The sequence below is a fragment of the Gadus chalcogrammus genome, chromosome 13, assembly GCF_026213295.1.
Source record: "Gadus chalcogrammus isolate NIFS_2021 chromosome 13, NIFS_Gcha_1.0, whole genome shotgun sequence".
In the NCBI taxonomy this organism is placed as follows: Eukaryota; Metazoa; Chordata; class Actinopteri; order Gadiformes; family Gadidae; genus Gadus; species Gadus chalcogrammus.
This window is the reverse complement of record NC_079424.1, coordinates 13,458,830-13,468,215: the sequence shown is the minus strand read 5'-3', so window position 1 is coordinate 13,468,215 and position 9,386 is coordinate 13,458,830.

Here is a 9,386-nt window from a genome sequence, read left to right as displayed (position 1 = left end):
ATGTTGATTGCCTGATGAATTTCATGTGCTGTTCAATGTTGTGTTTCTTAAATGAGTGGCAATGGCAGAATGTCATGTTCAGCTTGTTCGTAATTCTCTAATCAGGATTCAAACTCCTAACCTAAAGAACACTATTAAACTGCATTATCCTGTAGAGCCACTGACATTCCTGAACTACATGAAGCCCCATTCACAGAAAATGTCGATTGATAAGCGCACAACATCAAGAAAACTCCAAGCACACATTTCACAAGAGAATTAAGGACTTTCTTAAGGACTTTCTTAAAAGAGTACAGATCTAAAAATTTGCACTGTTACTGGTATCCACGTAATGATAGCAGTATGGTAGTTATACAATAACAAAATGTTCATATAGGCAAAATGGGTTGAGACTGTGGACGTTTGGCTTTTCTATGAAATCTTGGGAAAAGTAAACATTTTTGGAGCAGAAGACCAGGGGGAAAAAGATGCATCTGATTTTAAGAGATGTGATGGCAGAGCTCAAGAGACATGATGTTGTTTAACTATCATTATTTTATGGTTACTAGTTTTTCTTTCGCGATCCTTTGAAGTGGGGAGGGAATAACTGAAAACACAGGGGGTGGAGAAACCAAGAAGAAAAATTCTGGAAGAGTTGATCAGTGTAACAGCCAATTAGTATAGGCTATTTCACTGATACTTTTCAAATACCAGGTAACGCCCATAAACAAACACACATTTAAGTCTTTAATGTAATCCATGCCGTTGCAGTATAGATTCCAGGGCGTTTCAGTGTTCGGGCGTTTCAATAGTTGCCAAGGTGAACGTTGTTCATCAAAGGACCAGCTGCATTCATATACGCCTCAAATCTTCCGATAAATTTAATTAAGATTAGAAATTAGTTAAATATTCCTGATGCATCGATGGTTGGTGCAGATGCTTTGCCGTTTCTTTGATTATTGAATGTATAGGACGCTCTACAGATCGCACTTCAACTTGTGCAATAAAGTTGAACCAATTGGCCTATTGCAAGTTAACCAATTCTGGTAAACTTTGAGGTTTATGTTGCCTAGTTTGTCCAGTAGAGTATGCTATAACTCCACATTGCAGGATGTGTACTCTGACTCTGTCCTTCCCCCCTCCAACTTGGGTGTTGGTGGTGATTGGTCCAGATCGCCAACAGTAGACGGTAACTTGACGCTCAAGCAGCTAAGCTGAATTCCACTTTGCTCCCCCTTCCACCCGCTTGCCACTTAACTACCTAAAGTGAATAAGAAATGAGGAGCAAGCGTAGGAAAAAGTTTTGGAATGAAGCCAAGCTCCATCCCTGTTTGGCGATAAGCAAAGGCTTCATCATTACTTTTTACAAAAATATTTCCAGCTTCTGTTGAATAAAGTCTTCATGCATTTCTGATGGGAAATTCGATTTTTTTTAACGTGTAGTGCTCTCTAGCACCAATCTGTGAGCCATTTCAATAACATTTTTCTTTATTTCAAGTTTTGTAATGAATATAATTGCCCCAACCAATGCCTTGGTAATCTCTCCCAACATCATCTTCTGCAGGCTTGTGCTGTCACGCTAAAGGTATTTTCTGCAAGATAAACTTCAGCAGTCTGGGGAGGAATATCAGAACACGGTGGAAAGGTTGGAGGAGACACGGAGCAACAAGAAAATCTCTCTCCTCTGCAAGGCCAAGGTATTACCGGAGCTATTATAGAGAACCACTCCTAACTTAATGTAGGCCTACTTTGCTCGCAAAGTATCTTCCTGCTCACTATCTTTTCTGTTCTTTTCGGGACCAAGTGGGTGGAACCAGCCCTGGCCATTGTATCCCTGAATGTGATTGGCCATTGTATCCCTAAACGTGATAGGTTGCTCTAACACATTTAGACATTGATTTCTCAATGTACATGTAAGGAGATTTACATTTCTTCTATTTAGTTTTGACTATTACATAATAATACAGATGTAAAAAAAGCAACAGTGCTGATCTATTAAACTTAATTTGTTGATCCCTGTCTTATCATTAAACTAAATAACTACGATAAACTAACTACAGTGTTTATATCTCCAGGGGTCTCATTTATAACCGCTGCGTACTCACAGAACGGGGCTGAAAGTGGCGTACGTGACTTTCTACGCCAAGGTTGTGATCTATAAAAAACTAACTTGACAGGAGAATGTGCGCAGCCCTAAGCAAACTCTGACCCATGCGCACGCACGGTTTGGAGGAAAATTAGAATTGGCGACACAGATGGTGTGGTGGTGAACTGAAGTCAGACAGAAGAAATGTAGAGTGAGTAGAACGATTATGTTTAAATTATCATAGGCCCATAAATTTAATTTCAACCCGTATCATGCGTACAAACACAACCATTGATCAATTAATCGATTGATCAATCGATTAATAAATCAAATAATCTGTTGAATAATTTGCTTTATTCAAGGTTGATAGATATATAGATTGATAGATGTTGAACTTGCCGCCCCACAACTTTAATGGAAGATGAGCGACAATTCAAAATCTCAATGGGACTTCAACTGGTTAAATAAAGGAAATTAATATATATATATTTTTTTTTGACAATGTGAAGGAAAGGCTTTCTTGAAACCTAGACTTCATAACAGTGCCGTCAGATGTAGCTGCACCCCTGGTCTGAGCTTGTGAGAGAGGATGTAGACAGCGCGCCTTTCATGGCCACGGATGTCACGAAGAGCTGGTCGTTACGCGAATACCACCTATGCTGCCTTTGCATACTGTTCTTTTTATGTTTAATATATTAGTTTTGACTTAATTTATTCATCCCAATAATAAATTTCCAACTTGTTTACGCATATTTGCATACTGATTATTTATACTTAATATCTTTCTTGTAGTTTTTGCTTAATTTATTCGTCCACAAGATACTTTTCCAACTTTTTTCTGCGTGTGCAAAACCATTTCTAAAAAAACATATATTTACTATAAAAAAAAAAAATCCCAATAAATAATACATTTAACAAAATTTAATCGACAACTTGGTTTAGTACTTAAAATCCTTACACACGAGATTGTAAAGTGATTGCTGATGCGCAAAGCATTTGCATATCTGGATAAAAGGCTTGCGCCACATCATAGGATGCAAAGGTATGCTAGAAATAGAAGCATCTGCCATGTAGCCTACCCACGTACGTTGCCCAACGTTTACAATACAATAATGATCGATGTATTGTCTCAATCGTTATTTGCCAGTAGCTGTCCTTTTTCTCTGCCTGGGGATATTGACATGTGCAGAGAATATCACAGGTGACACTGTGACATTTGATCATATGTTGAGTTAAGTCAGTGTTCGGTGTGCATGAGTTGAAAGTGCTGAACTCTCGTCTGTTGGCTTGGTACAATATATCGAATGAACGTAAGGCTAGTGCTTTGCTGGTTTTGGCGATCCGGCCCAAAGCAAAGAGCAAACATGGGCATTAAGGCCATACGTTTGCAATAACACATTAATGCCTTATTAATGAACACTTCAAGGGAAATTAAAACACAACAAATCATTTATTACAGGTACCCAACATCTTGCCAGAGCACTTTGACTCTGATCCTCGGCAAGAGCACAGCCCTGTGACTTGATGAACAAGAGATCTTCTATATTCCGGTAGTCTCCAAATGTTGCTGCTGCTGTTGATGATATTGCTGCTTCTTCGACACTAACCATCATCCTTCTTCACCCAGGACAAGCCAGCCAGAGCTCATGTTTGCAGCCCCAGACACAGTGTTATTATGATCCTGGTTCTCCAGTTATATCCTTATAACTGGAGACGGACTGGAAATATTCACTCTGCAGTCAGAGAGTATGAAATGAAGTTGTAGACCTAAATATATTGATGTGTGATGTGTAAATATGTATCGGTCTTTCCATGTTATACAGACCACCGTCAATTATAAAAATTTTTGACATGACGAAAGCAAAAACCTAACTTTATATTGTTCTGGAATGTCCTCTGAATCACCTCATTACCAGCTCATTAAGTCTGTCTGAATTTAACCTTTTAAACCTGAGGCATGGCTTTCATTTCTAATCAGTTTTCCTCTCCATTTTGTAACTAAATGAATATTTACCCTCTTTTAGATATATCTACACTGTCCCTAATTGTGAGGAAAAAATGAACTCACACAAAATATGAAGGGATTTATGTTGCACATTTTATTCATAAATGGCGATGTTGCCATATCTCCTGACAGAACCCACTAAGTCCTGGATGGCACAATGGGAATGCACCGGGAGACAGAAGCCCCCACCTGTTTTGTTATTTTTAGGGTGTTATTAATGCGCAGGGTTAGGATAATATCATCCAGATCCGAAATGGTTAAAAGTAAATAATGCATGTGTTGAGTGCACAGGGTGAGAGGGCTATGTAAGCTATTATACAAACATATGTTATCGCCACACTAAGCCTTGTGCACCTTTTTACAAATAGATCACATCTTAATTTTTCATCTTAATTGCTGACAGCCCCCAAGGAAATCAGTAGCAATGATACGTTTCTCCCGCTCACGACTTTTGGACCACGATTGGCTGTTTCTTAAAGAGCCATTGAACCCAAAACAGTTTTCTTCATTTTCTAAATGTGGTTATATTTCATATATAAACGTCCACATGGTAATCTAGGCCATTTTATCACTGTTACAAAAATATGTCCTAAATTTAGAGAAATACAAGGTAAAATCCTATGTTGTTCTCCCGAAAACACTTATGTGAATGTTCCGCTCTACTGGGAACACAGGCGTTGTTCTTTTTGTGGTGTCTGAGTGCCTTTTTCCAAGGCATTCAGACCCCACGATCAGGGGACACGGGCCCCCCGGTTTGTGTACGTGTGGGGCTCTGCCTGGGCAGCAGTTGACAGCGGCGGCCTTGAGAAAGTTTAGCTATTCGGACACTTATTGTAGAATAAGTGTAACCATGGCGATAACACACCGCCTCCTTCCTAGGTCTTAGCCCAAACAATTTCTCAGGGGGGAAGTGTTCTGAATTCCAGCTGAAAACACTACCTGGTGTGTCACTTTCGACACTAACCCTAACCTTAACCCTAACCCTAACCCTAACCCACTGTCATGCTTAGAGTGAGCGGTGACACATTCACCACACATATAATGTGCATCTTCGAAGCAGATTGTTAGCGTCAGACCTCACCGTTATTGACCTACTGGGTCTGGAACATATGATCGAAACTGGAAACCACAGCCACCGTTTCACAGACAAACTAGATGTGTTCCTCAAATGGCGTTTTGACCCAAAACCGAAATTCACTGAAGAACAAGTCTCAGAGTTGTAAGACGAGCTGCAGAGACTCAGCTTTTTGGCTGAACTCAGTGGAAACCAGGTAGCCTCAGAGATGGATGGAGCGCAGCACACGGATTAGTCTGAGGGCAATAATCTCATTATGTGCATGTAAGGAAGGTAATGGTCCCCTTCATTTTAGAATGTGGACATACCCCGAGTGATTACTGCTTCTACAAGACAAAGGACTATGAGCCTAACTGTAGGCCCCCGTGTGACCAACTGCTGAAATGCGGCCACACCTGTACTGGTACTTCGCTACGATACCACTAGGGGCGCTATCACATCCCATGCTAAAACGTCTGACCAGGATTTTCCATGTTCCTTTTGTTGCTTCCCATTTGACAAAGTTAATTTGTCTTTAGCAAGTTTACAACTAGCCAGGATGTTGGCCGATTATAATGATAAGACTACTACTATGCCTGTGTCTTTAATGCTTTGGTAAAAATGTAAACCTTTTTGTATTTCAACAATAGGTGGCAGCAATGCATTTGTAAAGAACAAATTGGTATGTGAATCCAGTCCGGTTGTTCTTATTCTTTGTAGATACATGCCGAAAATCAGATACACACACACAATGTATAAATGAAAGGGCTTCACTGGTAGATCAGTTTGACAATATTTGTTTACAGTACAGTACATTTGAATCACACAATTAAATTGCTACATCTATAATGGAAAGATGGGTCGATAAGCAGACCAGTCACCGTGAGAACGTGACTCATAGTTGAATAGTTTAGGACTTTAGGTTATGTTGCCAATAGTCACCGCATAGTGTGAGGGTAGGGTACACAACAACAACAACAATTGTAAATATTGTTTATTTATATGGCTTATCTTATGAGCAGGGTTGCTTTCTTGTTTATACTTGAAGGGATGCACTTATCACTTCACTCTTTACATAAACATAGTCCAGCCGCATAGCTTAAAACAAAATCCCTTTTTATTACCTGCAGAATGTGCAGTCCCTTACATTAACTGCATGTATATTTGTCTTATTACAACAACCACTGGCATTGCGATGTAATGTGTCAACTCTCAACACCTGAATCCATTGACAATTCTGGGGGGAAAAGCCCTGAACCAAAATAGCACTGTCAATGCAAGTAATGAAAACAAACGCATTTTGAATGATGTCTTATTAAGGGGGGCAGCAATGGACAAATAGGGTTATAAAAGAATATCCTACAGGGCACCTGTTTAAGGTTTGTCATATATCACGTTAGAAAGCACATTGTCATATTTTCAGCAGAATAGTAGGCATACAAAAGTATTGGTTTATTTTTTCAGGTTGAACCGCTGTGTGTGTAGAAACTACAAAAGAAATACCAGGGAGAAGGTGACTTGCTAAACATTTTCCTGTGACGAGAAGAAGAGACGGCTCACAAAGGAAAGAAAAAGGTTACTGCTGTTGAAAGAAATGCTATCAAAAGAAGATTTTATATCCTGCAAATAAACCAAAAAAAGAAGGAATCCTCTTTTTAAACAATGTTTCAGAGAGGTCATTCATCCGAGGTTCAGCACGGCAATCAATATTTGGAAGGTTGAAACCCCTTACGGAAAACAGTGACATGAAAACCAAAACTAATCTGTTGTGTCAACTAGGAGGGGAAAATGGATATGAGATTTATGAACTCTGACGGTGTCCAGGGAAAAGCTCTAAAAAACTTCCAGGTACCCTATATGTGTGATGAATCAATACAGTGCTCCTTCAATATAGTATAAATGAAAACTTTTGGATTATGCAACCTATCACATCTTCATAGGCTTACAACCTTTAAGAGTTTAAACAAGGAGGACAATTCTATTATTTTAAGTAATTTTTGGACAGTTGGATAGCTTTAGAAATCAGAATGGAAAAAATCTAAATAACTACCGGAAATATAATTATTCTTCGTCGACGAAATAGGTTGTTGAAAACCCATGCCAATAGATCCACAAGTGTCGTTGTGGACTGTTTGGTATGCTCTCACAGCCTACAGAACCTTTTGTATAGCTATCTATATCTACAGCTGGAACAAATAGATCTGGTCTTGGTAGGCCCAGACTAACATCTGAGTTATAGGTGTGTGTCGCAATTGGGTTAACCTCGGAAATCATCACAGCCTGTCTTCCTATGCCATTCAGAAAATGTGTTTTCTCTTGCCACAGTAAGTAAAATCAGAGAAGGAATACTAAAACCATTAGAAACCTTAATTATCTATTCATTCTAGGGCTGGGAGATTATTCCAATACATATTTTGTCTGCTCCTATTCTGCTTAAAAATATGATTTTAAATTGATTGGCGCAGTGTAACCTGGTCTATTAGTAAAAACAAAGCCTGATTAACAAGTAAAATCATTTGGGCCTGAAGAAGTCCACTTATAAATGTGTAAAAGGACTGCATTTATATAGGGCCTTTTTAATCAATGAAAATCACTCAATGCACTTTATTTGTCAAATTCACCTGCCTGCCTACAAACACATGGTCACACTCACCGAACAACTGTGGGTTCAACCAAGTGAGACGAAAAACGGGCGCTAGGCCTTCAGGCCGACTGATGCTCCTGCATTGATCAGCCTCTGTAGGCCCCTCTTGGGTCCCCTCACCAGTGCTTACATACATGGTTCTGCGTCTGGGATTTAGTTGCTTAATGCAGTCTGTCAGAAGTCGGCAAAAGTCCCTCCTCCAGTGGCGTCTGCATATGTTAATTTGTCAAAAAGATTACATATGCATACTATTTTGGAGCGTTGCACTTTACCTCATTATGGATCCAACAGTTGGAGTATGTTATAACAGGCATGTGCAAATGACCAAAGCACAGAGCTTTGGTCATTTGAGTGACATCCATTGCATGCCTACATTGACTTATTGACACAGGTACAAGTATAATTTGTCCTTTTCTTTTCCCAAGATGAGCATATGAATTGACCTGGCAACACATGTTGGGAGAACATAGCACACAGATTTGTGATCAATTATCATTTATTTATCATTCATAAAAGGTCAAAATGACCCTTCCTATCACACAAATATAGGGAGATGCCGAGGCAACTCTCGATTTAAGACGTGCATGTGTAGGGTCCAGAAGATTATCCCAAAATATTTGAAGTTCGGAGGCCTCCCCATTTTCTCTCCTCTGTCACTACCAAACACTCCTGTGAGCACCGACGGCTCCGGGCTGAAAGCCTGTGTGCACGTGTGACACTGACTCATTATTATTCAATCACTCACCGGTCCGGCTCTAGTCGACGCCAGCGCCCGCCGCACTGGATTACAATCGTAAAAGAGAGGATGTACGAGCACGGCAACATGAGCTCCAGGGGAGGAGCTGATTTACGGCCCGTCGATGCAATGAGAAAGCGGGGTACTAAGCCAGATTACAGGAACCGGGAACCAAGGCTCTATAACATAAGGCTCGGCGAGGAATACCTTCACGCAGACGTAGGATCAAACGCGGCCTAGATGGAACACAATCATGAAATACACTGGAGGGGGTTTTGTTTGGTTCAGAAATTGATCTATTGAACAAGATCGAGTCAATCATTTTTTGCCTTGACTGGTCCGTCTGCCTGTGTCTCTACGGTCAGCCCTATGCAGCCCTTTCTAGGTCTTGCATATCCAAGACTTAACTGTTTTTCCTTTCTTTTTCTACTCTGGGAGATCAGCCGCTCTCTACCATGACTCGGACCGCCCCCCTTGGCACCGGAGTGGGCCTCCCATCCTGGCCCCAATTGGCCCAGATGCTCCGAGGTTGTGTTTACCACTGCGCCACAGCAGCCCCCCCCCCCCGCCCCCCTCTGGAACTGGGGGAGACAGGATTGATCCTCTTCCTGCTGGACCGGAGAGAGTGAGAAAGACACATGACAGAGAAACACAGGCAAACACAGTGACTCTGTCACCCTCTCCAGTGACTCTTCACTCTCCTTCGCTCAGACATGCACGAACGCGTGCACACAGACACACGCACACACACACACACACACACACACACACACACACACACACACACACACTCAAATGCATGCATGGATGCACACAAACACACACACACACACACACATCCCCCCAACACACACACACACACACACACACACACACACACAC